Consider the following 19,519-nt stretch of genomic DNA (forward strand, 5'->3'; position numbering starts at 1 on the left):
TTGTAGAAGAAAGCATCAGGTGCAAGGGGAAGATCCTCACAGAAAAACATGCTCTTCTGGATATATGACCATTTATAAATATGTCCTGCTTCACTTAGATATTGCCAGGTTCCAGACTATGCCAATTGTTATGTTCAGGGTCACGTTCCAGCCCATGCTTCGGTCTGGAGGGAAGTGGGTGGATGAGCAGAAAGAACACTTGGGGGCTGTAGGCAGGTGAAAGATGGTTTTATTCAGCAGCACCTCTCATCAGCGGCTTTCTCACATCGTCTGCCCTATCTTGGCTGCTTAGTCGAGCTCCCACATACAGCTGTGCGGCCGGCTCTTCCTTGCATTCAGGGTCATTAGCTTAACTCTTTCTCTCTGTGGGTACAAGTGAGCCAAGCTGTATCCTGGCTCCCCTCTCTCCATCTGCAAAGATGAACAGCTTTGGCACTCTCTCTTTCTCTGGTGCCAGCATGCCTGCACAGTGTCAACAGAGCAATTATACCTTTTAAAGACAATAGTGGCTTAGGGCCAAGGAATGGCCTTCCCATGTATGGCTACATGGCTTTCATAATGAGTGGATTATATGCCTGTGCTCTAAACTCGCTGAGTCACTCAGGATGTTTGCTTCGGCTTATTCTTGACCAAAGTACAGCCATGTTCCATACAGTTATGACTTAACCTGAAAAGGAGAGACAATTGTCTAGCTTTGAGTAGGCATGTTCGAAAAGAAGTGGATTGCTGACATGAAGTATTTGTCCAGAGGATCAAATATTTAAGGAAAATACTTCTTGTTTTCTGATATTGGTGCTAGGTTTTCCTTTGCATCAAGCAAGGATATTTACTTTACCCCTAAGATCAAAAAAGAATAGCCCTACCTTCATTACTTACTACTCACCATGGGGAAGTATAATTCTTTTGTGTAATACGAATATTTAATTAGTGGCCCCTTTTGGAATGCTCAATTGGCACTCCTGTATTACTTATCAACTTTTTCTGGCCTTGCCACTGCTGTCACTCCTAATGCTTAATTACTTAATGATGTGATCATCTTCCCAATCAGATATATTGGAAAGGGCAGCACCTCTCAGAAGGTAATGTACATGCAGTTCACCTGGGCTTCTTGTCACCTGCAGATTTTGATTCAGGAGGCCAGGGTAGAGCCCATGGTTCCTCTTTTCTAACAAGCTCCTAGTTAATGCCGATGCTGCTGGTCGGAGAGCCATGCTCTTGTGTAGTAAGGTATAGTGGAGAAATCACAGGCGTTAAGAAGGAAGATTACCTTTCAGAGAGCCACAGACCACCTGGGAAATAATATACCAGGAAGAGGTGAGAAGACATGTGTATATGTGAGATATATTTTTTCATATTAATGTATATGTGTAAACATACGAACTTTCTCTGCTTAAAAACGGCATTCTTCAATTGACGTTTTGCAAAAACATTTAAAAAGGAGGTATGGCCGGGCACTGTGGCTCACGCCTATAATCCTAAGACTTTGGGAGGCTGAGCTGAGTTTAAGAATTAAAGAAAGAGGAGAGAAACATGAAGGTGGCTTGCCAGTTAACAAGGACAGGTTTATTTTTGAAAACAAACCTGAGAGGGATTTCTGGCTGAGTTAGGTCAGAGCCATATTCTCTTACAGAATAAGAGTTTTTAAGAATTCAGAGCAGGAGAATATATCAGAGGCTTTGACTGCTTCTGGGTCTCTTTGTTGTTGTTTACCTGGGAGGGAGAGGTGTGTATTTGTGCGCATCTTCCTGCAGCTGCAGGCATATCCCTCCAAGTCAACTTTTAGCTTCCCTATCTTAGTGCACCTAAAGGGAAAGGAATGTGCTTCTTGAGGCCTACTATTTTTTTGGGGACCATGGTATGGAAGTTTAGCAGTTACCCAAGAGACGGTTCCCACCTCCCTTTGTGCCCAAGCTGTCTTATCTGTGTTTTACTGTCTGCTCTTTCTGGCTGCTTGTAGTTAGAAGAGAAGTGATTTCCTTGAAATGCATGAGGCTAGAAAGGGAGCTGGAACTTAAAGTGGCAGTATTTGTCTGAGATGAGGGTGTTCCTGCTCGCCAGTGGGCAGATCACTTGAGGTGAGGAGTTCAAGACCATCCTGGCCAACATGGTGAAACCCCATCTCTACGAAAAATACGAAAACTAGCTGGGTGTGGTGGCAGATACCTGTAATCCCAGCTACTCAGGAGGCTGCGGCAGGAGAATCACTTGAACCTGGGAGATGGAGGTTGCAGTGAGCTGAGATTGTGCCACTGCACTCCAGCCTGGGAGACAGAGCAAGACTCTGTCTCAAAAAAAAAAAAAAAAAAAAAGAGGGAGGTATGAAGCTATGTAGGGATGTTTATAGATAATAATATTTGGTGTGCTGTTGCTTAAATGAGTTAATATATATAAAATGCCTAGTGCTATGATGGGTTTAAGTAAAATGTGTTCCTTATATTTATTATTGTAGTTTTATGCTAGTTCTAGGATTGAAAGGTCGAGGAATTAGAATGGAAAGGAGTTCCTTGGAGAAAGGAATTGTTCATGACTGGAAAAGGACAGTCGTGGAGATAGTCACCAGGAAGTGAAACAAATCAAGAACCACCAATTTCTGCCTTAAAGAAGTCTTTCACCACACCACAGCCATACCAGATGGAGGAAAACTGTAAGTATGGTATTTCCAGAAGTGCGCAGGTTATGGAATAGCTGCAGTGTTAGAGGCTGTCATTCCTTCTCACCTCAGTCACATTTGCAGCCTGAAACTCTCCTGACCACTGGAAAAACAAAACAAAACAAAAGGAATGCAGGGAAAAAAGTTAAAATTCCCTCTTAAAAATAGAAAAAGCAAAACCAGTATTAGGTTTAGCAATAATCACCAGTAACTGAATTTTACGGAGAAAGGCAGTGAATTATAGCAAGATGAAAAAGCACTCTTTGTCCAAAATCAGATTTGTTAATTCTCATTTTTTTAAAGAAGGAGATTATTTTTACAAAACAGCATAATTCAGATTGTGTATTACAAACTAAATTTTCATACGATTTTATTGTTCTCTAATCCTGTTTAAGTTGTAAAGTCTTGTTTTTCAGTGGAGTTTATAGTCTTTAATGAAAGCTGGTAGAATTGACTTTATAAACGTAAATGTTTATCAGTTGCTGGGGAAAGCTTACTAGTATTCAGCAAAACCATTAATATATAAAGCACTACCATCCACCTAGTGGTAAAAATCCAAATTGCAAGCACTGCGTCTGGGTTGAGAGGCTCCAAACCACATTTGAGGAGTGAGCCAGATTCCAGCCTACCTGACCACAGGGGCCATGTGTGATGATGTGCAGCTCTCATTTATTTGGGGGTTCGGTGGACCCAGAGACACATGGGCTGCTCACGCACTGCTTTTGAGGTTGGAGTTAATGCATCTGTGAAAAAGCACACTCTTCATTCTCTTCTTAATTCATTAATAATGTTAAACCTATCTGTATGTGGGAGAAAAATAACCAATACTCTAATTATTATAACTACATTCAAAGTTATATAGTAGATACCTTCTCAAATTGGTGGATACAATGGAAGAAATGAAATAAGTATTTAAAAGCTCTGTTACTACTTATTGAGCTTATCTAAATTGAAGTGACAAAGACCCTAGTAAAAATGATGACTCAGAGGCGGCTCAGAGACTGTTTTACACTGTTTAAATTCTTACTGTTTTATACTGTTTAAATTCTTTTGTATTGCTTCTTCTTGGGAGGCAGTGTAATATAATGGAAAAGCACTGGCAATGCACAAACTTGGTTGTGGGGCTTTGGGAATCCCTCTGAGTCTCAGTTTCTTTGCCTTTAAAATGGGGCAATAATTTGGAACACATACTATCATGAAATTAAATAATATATGAAAAGTAACTAATACCATGTGATCACAGAGCCTGGTTTATGGAGTAGAGGCAAAGGTCATAAGTTTTTCCTTAGTTTCTGTATATTTGTGAGGCGTTCGGCACCTCCAGGAACACAGTATCCTCCAACACCAACTGGGCTTATGAGCTCAGCATTGAGTCAGAGGAAAGGAGGTCTCTTTCTGATTCATGGTTCCACTTCCTGAGGTTCCTTAGTCATCTGAATTGGTCCAGACGAGGCTGCCCCTACTGAGAAATGTTCATGTTCTGTTTTGAGTCAGGTTACATTATTTACTGATAGTCTTGCCTGGATGTAAGTGGTGTTTGTGTATTGGTACACGATGTGGCCAAGGTAACACATATGTTCTTCCGAAGTTGGCTTTTATTTTTTTGGAGAAAGTTATGAATAGCCGCAGAGAACTGGAAACTGTCTTTCAGCTTGGTGGAACAGCGGAAGTCGGCAATAGGTGGAGTGGAAGCTGACTAACTTGCAGTGTAACCTCTGGGGAGGATTACATAACCTCTGGGTTTGCCACCTGTACTCCGAAAGCCATGAGTTGAGGGTTGCTCCCCTGCTCCTGGTTAGGGGTAACTGATAGAGTGGTTTCCTAGCACTCTAATGAAACATTAGCATTTTACTCACAGTGGTTGCCGCATTTATGGCTCTTGGCATTATATGATTATGGTGGTAAATTATTTGAATTACATAAATTTAGCTTTATGATTTGAATGAAAAGAATACAGACTCACAAGAGTTAGAACTACTGGACTTTTTTTTTTTTTTTTTAAGGTGCACAGTGCAGTCCCTCTACTTATTAAATGATATATGCTTAAGGAAGGACATTTGATATACAGATGCTCTTCAAGTTACAACGAGGTTATGTCCCAATAAACCCATCATAAGTTGAAAATACTGTAAATCAAAAATACATTTAACGCACCTCACCTACTACATGTCATAGCTTAGCCTGGCCTGCCTTAAATGTGCTCAAAACACATACAGTTGGGCAAAATCATCTAACATAAAACCTATTTCTTAATAAAGTGCTAAATATCTCATGTAATTTATTAAATTCTGTACCAGAAGCAGAAGACACAGATGGCCATTTTGTGGACAAGATGGGATGTGAAAACACAAAACACAGTATCCAAAAAATGCTGGCAACACAGCGCCCTACAGAGACTCAGTTTTTGACCCTGATCGTTGTGTGGCTGACTGGGAGCTGCAGCTCACTGCGCCTGCCCAGCAACATGAAAGAATGGTACCACATATCACTAAGCCTAGAAAAGATCAAAATACAACAATTGAAATATGGTTTCTACTGAATGTATATGGTTTTCATACCATCGTAAAGATGGAAAATCCTAAGTCGAACCATCCTAAGTTAGGGACTGTCTGTATGTGGCATAATGAAAACAGTCACTCACAATCAGGTCATATGTCCTAGTGCCCCTAGGACAGGCTCAGTCCAAGTAGTGCCCGCTTTTACTCTCAAGAGTGTCCCAGTTTGAGTGATAGCTTATGTAGTCACTCTGCTACCATCGTGCCCCTAGACTGCCTCACAGAGGTAACTGGCGTACACATGTTGGCCAACGGTTATAGAACCTATTTTCCAACAATAAGGTCATAGCAGAGTAAGGAAGGTCCTACACTGGGGAGCCCCATAACCCAGATTCTGGAGTTTGGCTGGGTCTCTTACTAGCTCTGTGACTTTAAGCAAATGATTTTCTTAATAAGATGCAATTATTTCCTTGTCACATCTTGTCAAATATGCTTATGGTAAAAAAAAATTCTAACAGTATAAAAAGGTATAAGCTGCTGTCCGCTACACCCCTCCCCTGCTCCCCAGAGGTAATCATCTTCTGTTGGGTTGGTTATTTCACTTCTTTGCTCCTTCTCTCAACTGAAAGATGGGGATTGTAATACTCATTGCATACCCTCATGTACACTGACCTTACTTGCCCGGCACAGGTCCTGAGGTATAGTCAATGCTAAAAAAAAAAAAGAAAAAAAAATGCATTGCATATTAAATTAAGATTACTGGCATGTTCCTTAGTAGCCTGCTTCTTTTCACTTAGCAAGTATACAGAATGGTTTCTTAACCTCATTTGTAATAAACAAAAATCCCCCAGTAAATATGGAAATGTGAGTTTTCTGAGGGGCCTCTATTAAAATGTTCTTAAGCAAATATTACCAGGTTCAATAAGCATAGAAACGGAACCATCATCCCCCTGCTAGAAGCTGGTCCTTCCAGGTGGGGCTTGGGGCAGTCTGGGTGTGTGGGAGGCAGTGGGGTGGAACATTTGCACTGCTGTTTGTGGTGTACCTGTTCAGTCATAAACAGAGGGCTTTAGTTTCCATCTGGCTTTCTACACTGGCACTAAAGTCACATTAAAAAGAAAGAGAGAGTAATGAAAAAGAAAGACATCTAAATTGCTCCTTGGGTAGGGTAAAAAAAAAATTGGTCCGAGGACCCTAAGTTCTAATGTGGTCAGAATGAGGCAGGAGATGACAGTTTCTGAAATACAAGAAGCCTAGGAGATGTATTTTGACCATGAAGAAGATTAGTTCTTGTCAGTTCTTGGTGATGAGTGCTACTCACTGTGTAGTCAAAACATCCCGCTGAAACGGAGGATTGCTGACAAGAACGTCCTCCCTTTCCTGTCGCTTTATTTAGTTCCAGGCAGTTCCAGCTTGTTTTGTCACAGTCAGAGGCGAGGGAGATGCCTCAGTTATCCTCAGTATCGTGGAAACTTTTGGTTCACAGAATTCACTCTTTTTAGATTCTTCCAGCCCTCTGTCTCTGCTGTCCTGGTCTCCACCCTGACTGTCGTACTGGGCTTGAAAACTCTTTCCTAAAGTTGGGGATCGAGTATTTGAACTATGATCACTCAGAGACCCATCTCAGTTTTTACTGAATCCAGTGCCTTTTTAGGCTCTTTTAAGTGGATTGAAATCCACTCCCTGCTTTACTCCCAGGTGGGAGCATGCAAAACAATGAACTCTAGCATTTCCCCCAGTTATAGAACTGTTCTGGCACCAAACATATATGAATAGGAAATCACTCAAAAGGCCTTCCTGGCATGCTGTGAAAAGCAAAAGATTTACCTCCCTGAGCACTAATGGGTTATAGGTCTGTGTTCCTCTCTTCAGGAATGACAACTTGACTCTAGAAAGCATTTTCTGTATTTTGATGTCCTTTACATATATAGGGTAATATTCAGCAAAAAAATCTTAATTATCATAGCCCAGGTCTGTTATTAAAATTTATCAGAAGATAATAAATATATGTACTTTTAACCACATAGACATTTTTTGTTTTTAACCATATTAATGCAACACTTTAAACATTTTCTGTATTGGTTATCTGTATTTGTTATCTATGGCTATGTAACAAATTGCCCCAAAACATTTCAGTTTAATAAACAGATACTTATTATTCATATACTTTCTGAGGGTCAGGAGTCCAGGAGCAACTTCACTGGGTGATTTTGGCTCTGTCGCTTGTATGGGTTCAGTCAAGATGTTGGCTGGGCTGGAGAGTCCACCTCTGACCTCATTCACATGGCTGTTGGCTGGGGGTTTCAGTTCTCCACACTACAGCCCTTTTCATAGGGCTTCTCATGACATGGCAGTTGGCTTCCTCCAGAATGAGTGACCCCAAGAGTGAGGATAAGATAGAAGCCACAGTGATAGAATGCCACTTTCACCATATCTTATTGGTCACACAGACCAATTCTGGTACAAGGTAGAAGAAGACTATCTGAGGGTATAAATCATAGGTGCCACCTTGGAGGCTGGTGATCACAGTCCATCTTTTGGATTCTTATGATTCATATCCCTTCCATAAGCAAAATACTCAATTCCTCATAAGTTCCCCAAAAGTCTCATCCCATTAGAGCATAAACTGGAAGTCTAGAATATTGTCATATATTCAGGCCTGGGTACAGATGAGGCTTGTCAGGTATAGTTCCCTTTGGACAATTCCTTGAGTATTATTTCTCTCTATCCATACACCTGTGGGCTGCAGAGACAAGTTATCTGTCCTCCATACTCAATATACAGGCTTAGCTAGCCATTGTGTAACCACTATTGATATTCCTGCCCAAAGACGTGCAGAGCGGAGGCACACAGTGACCTCTAGCAGGTCTGAAATCCGGTTGGGCAAACTCAGAGGTTCCTTGATAGGGTCTCAGTCACACTCGTGACTAGGAGTTATTCTATTCACTCCTGGCTCTGCCTTCTGGACTCTTCGTTCTCTCTGAGTCATCCTTTTTTTTTTTTTTTTTTTTTTTTCATGAAAACAGCACGTGTTTGTGGCTGACTAGTTTTCTCAACTGTTTCTTATTTATATAAATTTTTGAGTTCAACAGCCTTTTTTTGTACTGTTCTTTTCTCTGTGCCTCTCATTCAAAAGCTGGGGTGTTTCTGCTGGTATCATTTTTTTTTTCCTTTTTTTGAGACAGGGTCTTGCTCTATCATCCAGCAGGTTGGAGTGCAGTGGTGTGATCATGGCTCACTGCAGCCTTGACCTCTGGATTTAAGAGATCTTCACACTTCAGCCTCTTGAGTAGTTGGGACTACAGACACATGCCACCATGCCTGGCTAGTTGTGTGTGTGTGTGTTGTGGTTTTTTTATTTCGTATTTTTGGCAGACAGGGGTTTTTGCCATGTTGCACAGGCTGGTCTTGAACTCCTGGGCTCAAGTGATCCACCTGCCTTGGCCTCCCAAATTGCTGGAATTGTAGGCATGAGCCACCACACCTGGCCTGATATAATTCTTTTAAAAATTTTGTAAGTCTGTGAATCCTACTGGAGTTTACTCCATTAGATAAAAAGTCATAGATCTCTTCAAGAGAACCTTTTTTTTTTTTAAACTATAAACTTCTTTAGAGAGATAATGTCCTCCTAAACTTCTTAAAGTCCTGTTGTTTAAATGAGTAAGTCTCTGACTCAAACCCTTAAAATCATTAGAGAGTCTTTGATGTGAAACATAATGTCTTCCTTGTAGCATCCTGGTTTGATTTTTGCTTGCGAGTCCTTTCTAAAATTTGTCAGTGTTTGTCATCTGAAAGGGCTAGAACTTTCAAAGCCATTGTGTCCAGTGGTTTTAGTGGTTTTTAGGCTTGTTCAGTTTAACAGTCTTTTATATATCAGTCTATTTGTTTTGAGACAGAGTCTCACTCTGTTGCCTAGGCTGGAGTGCAATGGCACAATCTCTGCTCACTGCAACCTCTGCCTCCTGAGTTCCAGTGATTCTCCTGTCTCAGCCTCCTGAGTAGCTGAGATTACAGGTGCCTGCCACCATGCCTGGCTAATTTGTGTATTTTTAGTAGAGACGAGGTTTTGCCATGTTGGCCAGGCTGGTCTCGAACTCCTGACCTCAAGTGATCTGTCTCCTCGGCCTCCCAAAATGCCAGGATTACAGGTGTGAGTCACTGTGCCCAGCCTTATATATCAATCTTATGTCTTACAAGCAGTAAGAAGAAACCAGGTGGCACTTTACCACTCTGCCTGAAATTGTCCTCAGCGAGATCACCCAGTTCACTGGGTACATTTTCTGCTCTCGACATAACTGCAGGTAACAGTGTTGCTAAACTTCCTGCTACTCCATAATCAGGATCCTCTTTCTTCTAGTTTCCAATAAGATTCTCCTCAATTTCCTTTAAATCCTCTCCAACAGTTACAGTCCAGAATTATATAAGAAGTGTGTTCAAATGCATTTAATATTTCACTAACACTCTTAAAATCCTTATAGCTTGTCTGGTTTCCACTCAATGCTCAGTTCTAAAGCCATTCCCACGTTTTAGTTTTCTGTTATGGTATGTGATTTACAAGGACCAAAATCTTTACGATTCCTCCAGATGAACATGTTTATTACCAATTTATTCCCAATTCAAGATAGGGAAATGGAGGTGCAGAAGGCTTGTGACTCAGGGTCACACGGACACTATGTGGAAGAATGATGACTCAAATCTATGAATGCCAGACTCAAAGGGCCTCTTCTTTTCATGATACCTCATGCTGTCTCTGGAGGGGTAAAGGCAAATGGAATCTATTAACCATTTGGAATTGCTGAAGTCTTGGCAGGAACATTCAATCACGCAATTCTAGATGGTACCATTTATGTTGTGTTCCATTGTGTTGTATTATCTGGTGCAGAGCTACTGAGTCTTTAGATGCTCCCATTTTATAAATACAGAAATTGAGTTAGAGTCAGGATTTAAACAAGTTACAACTGGCTCCAAAATACTTTATCTTCCATGTGCTCAGGAACACACATCTTATTCACTGACATTTGGATGGATGTAAAGGGGATTATGTTTCCTGAGAAGGGAGAGAATGGGGCCAAACATATGACCTTAAATTCTCTGTACTCCAGGTTCCTCATGTGTATAAAGGCGAAAAGGCAGGTTTCTCATAGGGAAACCTGTTGTCATGATTGAATGAGGCAATGCATGTAAAGTTTAGCAGTGCCTGGCCTCTGATAAGCTTCCTATAAATGTCCTCACATAGTCAGTGTGTAGGAGATTGGCATTCTAGTTCTAGCCCTGGCTAGTTGCCTGAATTATTCAAGGCCCTGCTTCAGATTTGCATCAAAACAAAGATGAAAATTATCCATCCTGGATGTCACTAACATCTGATGAGAAAAAAATGAAACAAGTTCCATGACAAGCATTGAGTTCCTCAGCAGAAAGTTGTTCCAGAAGTCTGGCCCTTCGATATCACCTTCTCAGAGGGTATGAAAGAGCCTCATTCTGAGTCTGTAATGCCCCTTTGGCTCCAGCCTGGAGCCCACGCTTCATTAAAAACTGTGAGCTGTGCCAATCTGTCTGGGGCTTTATGGGGTACATGAAAGGGGGCCTCAGAAGAGACTATCGGCTCCACCCTGGCTCAGGCTGGTGTTTGCCCCCAGACTCATGTGGTGAGATGAGAGTACCCGCTCGCCCACTTCGCTTCAGGCTGGGTTGCTCTCGAGGGCCAGGGCATTGATCTTGCCCCTAAGGCTTGGAATGTGGCTCCAGTCTTATTCCCAGGCCTCTTGAGGCCCCACAGTTGGCCTCACACTTTCACAGGTTTATTCTTGGTGGCAACGGGTCTCACAAGGTGGGAAAGTATGTATTTGGAGCTTTGTGGTCATTTTTATGTAACAATGTTTTAATACATAAGATGTTAGAGTCAAGCTTTCTATGCTTTCCAAACGGTGTCTGTATTTTGATTTTTAATGTGCTCCTGAACAAGGCTGTCTGCCAGCACAGGCCAAATCTGGTTAAGCAGGGCTCCTGTACCTGGAAGGGGTCCCTGAAGAAAGCACTTCAAGTCGTTTATCCAGCGCTGGCTGCTTTCGCTCTTGGCTTGGAGACTGTCAACTTTCCACCAGACCTGCCGCATAGTAGAGCACATCCTCTTGGAGAGGGTGAGATAGCCAAGGAGCAAGCAGGTTGCAGGAATGAGGGCTGTAAAGCAGATGTTATTAGTGGGCATTGGGTGAGGTTGGAGGCTGAGTACAGTAGCTTTATTTCAGCCTCCAAGGTGGGCCACAAGCCTGTGGTCTAGAAGGAAAGCTGTTCCCATTTGGCCGCGCCTGGCATCCTGAGAATCCCCAGGCGAAGAAACACTTCTGCCTGGTGTGTAAATTCAGAGCTTGGGTCTGGAAGGAGCGATGTTGATGAAATGCAACATTTGGGACGCAGCCTTGAAAGCTGTCAAAAAGACACCAGTGGAGAGCTAGGAGCAGGGAGTTTAAATGTCTCACGACCACCCAGTTTTCATTTTGCTTTGATTATTCTTAGAGTAAAAAAAATTAAAAAAGGATTTGGAAAAAAGGATGCGAGGTAATCAGAATGGCAGCAGGGTACAAATTGGTTTGCCATCATGAAGTGTGGCTTAACTGTGTGAGTCATACATGTTCCTAGGTCTGGTGACAAGAAGCTCCTATTTTAATTTAGGTTAGGCTATATGCTCCACATTTGATACATGGAAGGTCAGGTTACCTTCCTGCCACTTTGATTTCTTCAGTCCGAAAGGTAATCTGGGTCAGTTCAGTGTGCTTCCCCCTGCCAGTCCTCTTGGTGTCTGTAGAGTCTCTCTCGGCATAGGGTGAAGGAACTGGACTACCCACTGAATAGCCAAACACTTACCTAGCATTTCTGTTTGGATTTCTTAGTTTTTTTTTCTTCCACAGAATTGACATAAAAATAATTTTTGACTCTGATTTTGATCTGGCTTTAGATAAGACTACACCATCTCCCTGGGGCGGCAAGGGGCGGGGGGTCTGCTGTAGCTCTCAGTACTTACCGACCAACCCCTTGGTTTAGAGCCTTTCCTGATACTTCACCTTGTCATGGTCTCCCTCCCATCCTTCTTCCTCGAGTTCCTTAGGAAAGTCCTAGTAAAGTGCTCTGCCGACTGTTTCTAGAATTGGAATCACACAATGAAAGGGAAGGAAATATGCCAAGACCACACTTAACCTTGCTGAGTTCTGTTTGAGCATTTCAAACTCAAGTTTTATGACTGTATGTGTGTATCATGAGCAACAGAATGAGGATCCCTAGGGAGATTTATGCATATAGTGCTGCATAGACTATGCCATAGTTAGAGATGTTATACCCCACGGATTTGTCTGTTGTGCAAAAATAACCTTTTCAAAAATTATATTTATAATTTTGGTGCCACCCTTTTTTACCTTATGGAAATCAGGACCAGTTCTTAAGGTTCTTTTTTACCTTTAAGGCCAGTATACAGAAGTGTGTTCTGTGTAGTGGTATCAGTCATTAGGCTGCCCTGGATATTTAATCTGGAGAGAGCTAAAAGGAAATGTTTCCCACTTTTCTTACCTCCTCAAGAAGTCCACTGCCGTTGGATGCCAAAGCCCAAATGTATAAAACAGAAAACACTGACACAGCCTGGAAGCTTTGGGCACATCCATGAGAAGGATTTTTAACCTCCCAGACTTGAAATGTGTAGCGCCCAACCATTAATTCACTGCTCTGCACATTCATTCACAGTGTTCTAATTTGGCTTCTTTCCTGTTGTGATTAGGAAAGTGGCCTCATTAACTTCACAGCTATGTTGGTTCAAAGTAAGGAGTGGGCAGTTAACCTTCGAAATAGAAATGGAGTGGAGATTAACCTGGTTTAAATGGAGTTGAGGTTTAATGTAGAGAGAAGCATTGAACTAAGAAGGAGATACGGCTGGGCTCAGGGAAAAAATTGAAAACTGGGAGGGATGCTCTCTGGCCTCTTCACCCCACCTTCCACACTCTTTGTCTCACACTGCGTGCAGGGCTGGGCTCCTGCCCCGTGTTCTCATGCTGCCTGTCCTGCTGTTCTCTGACACCAAGTCCACAATAAGATAACAATGACTGAAATAAGCTTTCCTTCCCAGGGAGTCCATAGGTGTAAAGAGTATTGAGGATGGAGGATGATGCTTAACTCCAAAAGCAAATGCCTAATGTTAAACCTGGATTCCTATAACATTTAATTGACATGGGTGCTTTGAAGGGCAGACTTTATAGTGACTCCTACAATCAACTGGGGAATTGTCCCCCCAGATAGTGTCACATATTCTACTTTGCAATGTGACATAAAGGTAGACAACAGGTTGACAGCTTCCCACAATTTAACCCATTAGAAATTGCAAAGCAGAGAAGTTAGAGAGACTGAGGGAGAGACTAGAAACCATCACTGCTTTTTTTTTTTAACTTTTGTTTTAGGTTCAGGGGTATGTGTGAAAGTTTGTTACATGGGTAAAGATGTGCTTCAGGGGCTTGTTGTACAGATGATTTTATCACCCAGCTATTAAGCCCATAGTTTCTTTTCTGGTCCTCTCTCTCCTCCAGCCTTTCACCCTCAATAGACCCCAGTGTCTGCTGTTTTCTTATTTGCATCATTACTTTAAAAAAAATTTTTTTTTGAGATGGAGTCTTGCTCTGTTGCCCAGGCTGGAGTGCAATGGTGCCATCTCAGCTCACGGCAACCTCTGCCTCCTAAGTTCAAGTAATTCTCCTGCCTCAGCCTCCCAAGCAGCTGAGATTATAGGTGCCTGTCACTATACCCAGCTAATTTTTGTATTTTTAGTAGAGATGGGGTTTCACCATGTTAGTCAGGCTGGTCTCGAACTCCTGACATCAGGTGATTCACCAGTCTTGGCCTCCCAAAGTGTTGGGATTACAGGTGTGAGCCACCACACCTGGTCTGCATCATTGCTTTTAAAAGTTAATTTCTTTCTGCTGTGTAGCTTCAATGCATACTTAACAATTTTCAGGAAGATCTCTTAGACTCTCATTAAGTGAAGGCTTTTAGTAATGTGTTGGCAAATTAGTATTAAGTAATCACTGGCAAAACCACCTCTCTACACTGCCACTATGGATACATAAGTTGTGAATTATTGCCTTTCCTAAGTAATATAATCAGGCAATCATCATATATTTATTTCTGTATATTTAATCTGTATATTCTGAAAACATCTGATTATAGTGGATGTTAGTATCTGTATAAACTGACATTTATAAATTAGCTTGTGAAAGTTATTGTATTAGGGATAAACATGAATTGTTCAAATCTATGTACATTTCAATGTACTAAAAGCCAGTATACAGAACTCTTTTGAATTTTCTTTCTACCAGGGATTGCATTATCAATTTTCAATATTCTAGTAATCTGGTATACTATACTATTTTTAAGTGTCAAATAATCATATATTAGTTGATTATATGGTACCATTGTTTTTTATTGTAAAAAGATGAATTCCTGGCCAGGTGCAGTGGCTCATGCCTGCAATCCCAGCACTTTGGGAGGCAGAGGCTGGTGGATCTCCTGAGATCAGGAATTTGAGACCAGCCTGACCAACATGGTGAAACCCTGTCTCTACTATACAAAAATTAGCTTGGCATGGTGGCGTATGCCTGTAACCCCAGCTCAGGAGGCTGAGGTGGGAGAATGGCTTGAACCCAGGAGGTAGAGATTGCAGTGAGCCGAGATTGTGCCACTGCCTTCTAGCCTGGGTGACAGAGCAAGACTTCATCAAAGGAGGAAGGGGGGGGGGGAGAGAGAGAGAGAGAGAGAGAGAGAGAGAGAGAAAAGAAGAAAGGAAGAAAGAAAAGAAAAGAAAAGAAAGAGTCCCAGTCAGTTACAGGCATACCCCATATATTGTGCTTCACTTTATTTTGTTTCACAGATATTGTGGGTTTTTTTTTTTTTTTTTTTTCCGAATTGAACATTTGTGGCAACCCTGAGTTGAGCAATTCTGTTGGCACCATTTTTCCAACAGCATGTGCTCATTTTGTGTCTCTATGTCACATATTGGTAATTTTTGCAACAGTTCAGCCTTTTTCATTATTATTATATCTGTTATGGTGATCTGTGATCAGTGATCTTTGATGTTAGTATTGTTATTTTTTGGGGAGTCGCCAACCACATCCATAAAGATGGGAAACTTAATTCACAAATGTTATATTCTCTGACTGCTCCACCAGACTGGCTGTTTCCTTGTATCTCTCCCCCTCTGCAGGCCTCCCTATTCCTTGAGATACAACAATATTTAAATTAGGACAATTAGTAAGCCTACAGGACCTCTAAGTGTTCAAGTGAAAGAGTCATATGTCTCTCATTTTAAATCAAAAGCTAGAAATGATGAAGCTTAGTGAGAAAAGCATGCTAAAGCCAATACAGGCCAAAAGCTAAGCATTTTGTGCCAAATGGTTAGCCAAGTTGTGACTGCAAAGGAAAATTTCTTGAAGGAAATTAAAAAGTGCTACTTCTGTGAACACATCAATGATAAGAAAGCAAAACAACCTTATTACTGGTATGGAGAAGGTTTTAGTGGTCTGGATAAGAGATCAAACTGGTCACAACATTCCCTTAAGCCAAAGCTTAATCTAGAACAAGTCCCCAACTCTCTTTAATTCTGTGAAGGCTGAGAGAAGTGAGAAAGATGCAGAAGAGAAGTTCAGAGCTAGCAGAGGTTAGTTTATCAGTTTTAAGGAAAGAAGCCATGTCCACAACATAAAAGTGCAAAGTGAAGCAAAAAGTGCTGATGTAGAAGCGGCAGCAAGTTATCCAGAAGATCTAGCTGAGATCATTGATGAAGGTGGCTTCACTAAACAAAACAGATTTTCAGTGTACATGAAACATCCGTGTATTGGAAAAAGACACCATTTAGGACTTGCATAGCCAGAGAGGAGAGGCCAATACTTGGCTTCAAAGCTTCAAAGGACAGTCTGACTCTCTTGTTAGGGACAAATGCAGCTGATGACTTTAAATTGAAGGCAATGCTCATTCACCATTTAAAAAATCTTAGGGCCCTTAAGAATGTTGCTAAATCTACTCTGCCTGTTCTCTATAAAAGGACAAACAAAACATGAATGAGAGCACATCTATTTGCAGCATTGTTTACTGAATATTTTAAGCCCACTGTTGAGACCTACTGCTTGGCAAAAAAGATTTTTTTCAAAATATTGAAGCTCATTGACTATGCATCTGATTATGCAAGAGTTCTGATGACGTACAAGGAGATGTACAATGAGTTAATCTTGTCTTTGTGCTTGCTAACACAACATCCATTCTGTAATGCATGAATCAAGGAGCAACTTTGACTTTCAAGTCTTATTATTTAAGAAATATATTTTGTAAGGTTATAGCTGCCATAGATAGTGATTCCTCTGATGAGTCTGGGAAAGTAAATAGAAAACCTTCTGGAAAAGACTCACCATGCTAGATGCCATTAAGAACATTTATGATTCTTGGGAGGAGGTCAAAATATCAACATTAACAGGAGTTTTGAAGAAGTTGATTCCAGCCCTCATGGATGACTTTGAGGGATTCAAGACTTCAGAGGTGGAAGTAATTACAGATGTGGTAGAAATAGCAAGAGAACTAGAATTAGCAATGGAGCCTGAAGATGTGACTCAATTGCTGCAATCTCATGAGGAAAACTTGATTATGACTTGCCGAAGGCTCAGATGATAGGATTTTTTTTTTTAGCAATAAGTTATTTTTAAGTTATGTTCTCTTTTTTTGGACATAATTCTATCACACATTTAATAGACTACAGCATGGTGTAAGCATAGCTTTTATACCCCCTGGGAAACCAAAATATTTGTATGATTCCCTTTATTGTGATGGTCTGGAACCAAACCTGCAATATATTGTTGAGGTATTCCTGTATACCTTAAGATGATTTTAAAAAATCAAAATGAGCCTGGATGTGGTGGCTCATGCCTGTAATCCCAGCACTTTGGGAGGCAAGTGGATCACCTGAGGTCAGGAGTTCAAGACCAGCCTGACCAACATGGTGAAACCCTGTCTCTCCTAAAATTCAAAGATTAGCCAGGTGTGGTGGTGTGCACCTGTAATCCCAGCTACTCAGGAGGCTGAGGCAGGAGAATTGCTTGAACCTGGGAGGCAGAGGTTGCAGTGAGCTGAGACTGAGTCTCGCTGTGTCACCCACTGCACTCCTCAAAAAAAAAAAAAAAAAAAAAAAAAATCAAAATGAAAAGACAATCTGATGCACAGTCTACAAGACTAGGTAGTCAAAGTGTTTTAAATCTAGTGTAATATGGACACAAGAATATTGAACTTTAGTCAGGCGCGGTGGCTCAAGCCTGTAATCCCAGCACTTTGGGAGGCCGAGGCGGGTGGATCACGAGGTCAAGAGATCGAGACCATCCTGGTCAACATAGTGAAACCCCGTCTCTACTAAAAATACAAAAAATTAGCTGGGCACGGTGGCGCGTGCCTGTAATCCCAGCTACTCAGGAGGCTGAGGCAGGAGAATTGCCTGAACCCAGGAGGCGGAGGTTGTGGTGAGCCGAGATCGCGCCATTGCACTCCAGCCTGGGTAACAAGAGTGAAACTCCGTCTCAAAAAAAAAAAAAAAAAAAAAAAAAGAATATTGAACTTTAAGCATGAAAAGACAAAGATGAAATAAACTATGCATTCTTTGAAACAAAAATTACAGTTTGCTTTCAGTAAAAGATAGCTTTTGCCAAAAAAAAAAAAAAGAGATGTTCAAAAAGATCTCCTTAAAATTATCAAATAAGAAATGATATTATTTGAAGATGTAAGAACTGAAGGAAAATGTTTGGAGTTGGATCATAATTATCTTTCCGCTAGTCCACACACTACATAGTCATAAAATTTTTTTCCAGTGGCTGGATTATTTGTATGAAAATTTATGTATGATTTTTTTTTTTTTTTTTTTTTTTTTGAGACGGAGTTTCGCTCTTGTTACCCAGGCTGGAGTGCAATGGCGAGATCTCGGCTCACCGCAACCTCCACCTCCTGGGTTCAGGCAATTCTCCTGCCTCAGCCTCCAGAGTAGCTGGGATTACAGGCACGCGCCACCATGCCCAGCTAATTTTTTGCACCTTTAGTAGAGACGGGGTTTCACCATGTTGACCAGGATGGTCTCAATCTCTTGACCTCGTGATCAACCCGCCTCGGCCTCCCAAAGTGCTGGGATTACAGGCTTGAGTCACCGCGCCTGGCTATTTACGTATGATTTAAAGAAGACACACTTTGCTTTTTTTTTTTTTTTTTTTTTAAAAAAAGACAGCACTTGAAAAAACTAACGTTAATTCCTTGTTAACTTTTTAATATTCATTACATGTTTTCATGTTAGTGATTTTTGTTTTTAAACATAAATTTATTTTTATGAATATTATTTGCTAGTGCTTTATTTTGGAATGACTATGTATTTAATGTTCATATTTATATAAATAAATTTTACTGAAAATGATTTTAGTTTATCAATGTTATATTTTAATGAAAACATTTAGTTTCACTGACACTTTTAATTAAATAATTTAAATTTAAAACACTAGTCTTGGCTGGGCATGGTGGCTCACACCTGTAATCCCAGCACTTTGGGAGGCTGAGGCAGGAGGATCACTTGAGCCTGGGAGTTCAAGACCAGCCTGGGCAAGATGATAAAACCTTGTCTCTACAAAAAATACAAAAATTAGCTGAGTGTGGTGGCATATGACTGTGGTCCCAGCTATTCAGGAGGCTAAGGTTGGAGGATCGCTTGGGCGTAGGAAGTCGAGGCTGCCATGAGCTGTGATCATGCTACTGCACTCCAGCCTGAGTAACAGAGTGAGACTCTGTCTCAAAAAAACAAACACAAACAAAAACCAAAAAACAAACCCTAGTCTTATACAAACTAAATACAAATATGGTATAGCCATTTTTTCCTCATAATATAATCAATCAGGTTTCTACTTATCTCAGAAATATGCTAATTTTAAGGTTTAAAAGGGCTTGATTTTGAGAATTATTTCATGTTTAACCCACTACATGAGTACTTTAAATTCAAAAATTTTAAAGAGATATCTTACAGTACAATTTGTTTAAAGAATCTTTATCATCACAATATTACAAATAAGGAAGCCAAGAGCTCTGGGACGCAGCTATGATTCTAATAATTTACAATTGCCATTGCATAAAAATTCATCAGGTAATTCTGGTGAATTGAAAAGTTAATTTAGGTTTAAAAACATTGTTTTAGAGACAGGGACATGTTTTCATTCTGTCACCCAGGCTGGAGAGCAATGGTGCAATCAATGCTCACTGCAGCCTCCAACTCTTAGGCTTAAGCAATCCTCCCACCTCAGCCTCCTGAGTAGCTGGGACTATAGGGATGTGCCATTATGCC

General features: G+C 40.9%; 1 protein-coding gene across 4 annotated transcripts in view; it reads left to right on the forward strand.

Moving 5' to 3' along the window:
* KLHL42 (kelch like family member 42) overlaps positions 1-17,362 on the forward strand; it is a 58,557-nt gene extending 41,195 nt beyond the window's left edge. For 2 of the 4 annotated variants that reach the window (XR_012518498.1, XR_012518501.1), the window contains exon 5: positions 2,461-17,362. The gene's annotated coding sequence lies outside the window, so the exon portion shown is untranslated. Of the gene's footprint in view, positions 1-2,449 lie in introns of all 4 variants that reach the window. The other 2 variants (XR_012518500.1, XR_012518499.1) reach the window with 2 other exon arrangements.
* The last annotated feature ends 2,157 nt before the right edge of the window (positions 17,363-19,519 follow it).

Source organism: Saimiri boliviensis, chromosome 7, assembly GCF_048565385.1.
Source record: "Saimiri boliviensis isolate mSaiBol1 chromosome 7, mSaiBol1.pri, whole genome shotgun sequence".
Taxonomy (NCBI): Eukaryota; Metazoa; Chordata; class Mammalia; order Primates; family Cebidae; genus Saimiri; species Saimiri boliviensis.